Source organism: Myotis davidii, unplaced genomic scaffold (assembly GCF_000327345.1).
Source record: "Myotis davidii unplaced genomic scaffold, ASM32734v1 scaffold604, whole genome shotgun sequence".
Lineage (NCBI taxonomy): Eukaryota > Metazoa > Chordata > Mammalia > Chiroptera > Vespertilionidae > Myotis > Myotis davidii.
This window is the reverse complement of record NW_006294875.1, coordinates 91,518-93,312: the sequence shown is the minus strand read 5'-3', so window position 1 is coordinate 93,312 and position 1,795 is coordinate 91,518. Positions and strand designations below refer to the sequence as shown.

Sequence of the window (1,795 nt, the reverse complement as noted above, 5' to 3'; positions counted from 1 at the left end):
CTCGGGAGCCCCGGGAGCCCCGAGATGGCGTTGGCGGAAGTGAAGCCCCGCGCGGAGGGAAAGGGCCTCTCTGTCCCCGCGCCCAGCGCGCTCGCTCGTTAAACAACTACCTCCCGTTTCCCCCACATCAGCTCCTCAGGGCGCACGGTGCCGCCGCCGTGACAAATAGCTTTCTTTTGGCAGCGATTTTTACAGGTTTGATGTGCAATTTACATGTCGTAAAATGTCCCCTGTTTAAATGTGCAGATCAGGGTCTGACAAATTCTGCACCCGTGGAACCACTACCCTGACGCGTAGACCGTTTCCATCACTCCAGAAAGTTGCTTCGTGTCCCTTCCAGACGATCCACACGCCCCCCCCCCCACCTTGGTTTCTAGCATAGCTTAGTTTTGCCTGTTTGAGAACTTCATAAAATCGGATCATTCAGTAAGTACTCCGGTTTCTAATATTACATTTTAAATGGTCGTTGTTGACAAAGTATCTCTTGGTGCTTTCTGATGTTTTCAGTTGCTTTAGGCCTGCGCTGCCGTGTGGCAGCCACTCGGCACCAAGAGGCTCTTGAGCTCTGGAAATGTGGCGGGTCCAGTTAAGATGTGCTGTGAGTAGGCACACCTAATCTCCGAAGACTTGAGAGAGAGAGAAAGAGAGAGAGAGAGAGAGAAAATGAATGTAGAATATCTCACTAATAAATTCTTATAGTGATTATGTCATAAAATGAAAGTTCTTTGGGTTCATTGGGTACATAAGATGATTAAAATTAACTTCATCTTTCTTTTTTAATATGGCTACTAGAGAATTCAAAATCAAACAGGCAGCTTGTGTAATGTTTGTATTGGACAGCAGACAGGGCAGCCCTACACATTCCATTTTACAGTTGGTTCTGCTTACTGCATATGAGAGTATATGAAAACTTGTCTTCATTCGAGAGAAAAAACATTTGGACTCAAGGAAGTAGCCCGAAGAGCCTGCCTTTTCCTGCTGTTTTAAAACTTTGCTTCAAACTTTCTTGTTTACTTAAAAGAGGTAAAAAGGACTAGATGTATCTTTGGCATTAAGTGACATTTTCAAAGACTTTGTAAAATATCTAATATGCTTTAAAAAGGTATCTTCTGCTGTTGAAAATATCGAAAACTAGTAATTGCCTACACCCCAACCATCTAAATATATTAAAATTCAGCATTTTAGTGCACTTTTTTACTTTATTTTATTTTTTTAGTGCACTTTTGACCAGTCTTTTTTTAATTAAAAAATAAACATAGGTGAGATGATATGTCCAATTTTATATCCCACTCTGTTCACATCACATAAGCATATCTTATATGGAAAATGCTTAGACTTCTTGACAACCACATAATGTGACTTCACATGAATACACTCCAGTTTTCTATGGCATTTTGGGGGGTTTGTTTTTGATATTGCTAACTTTTACAAATTAGAAGTCCTTTTAATAGCGTGACAGTACCCTAATAAGATACAATTACAGCACCGCTTATTTGCCCCTTAATTGCACAGGAAAGGTGAAGTCCAAGTGGGCAGGGAACTTGACTTTTTGTTCACCCCCATATACTTGGACCATGGAACATGTCTAGCATATATAATAGACATTCAGTAAACATTTTTTAAAATTAAATCTTTATTGTTCAGATTATTACAGTTCCTCTTTTTTCCCCCCATAGCTCCCCTCGACCGGTTCCCACCCCACCCTCCGCCCTCACCTCCCCCCACACTGTCCTCATCCATAAGTGCACGATTTTTGTCCAGTCTCTTCCCGCATCCCCCACACCCCTTTCCCCCG

At 42.1% G+C, this 1,795-nt stretch overlaps 1 protein-coding gene across 1 annotated transcript in view; it reads left to right on the top strand.

Moving 5' to 3' along the window:
- Nucleotides 1-170: 170 nt before the first annotated feature.
- The window catches only part of CTPS2 (CTP synthase 2), a 79,611-nt gene continuing 77,986 nt past the window's right edge, over nucleotides 171-1,795 (top strand). Inside the window, exon 1 of the mRNA XM_015567618.1 lies at nucleotides 171-195. The gene's annotated coding sequence lies outside the window, so the exon portion shown is untranslated. The remainder of the gene's footprint in view (nucleotides 196-1,795) is intronic.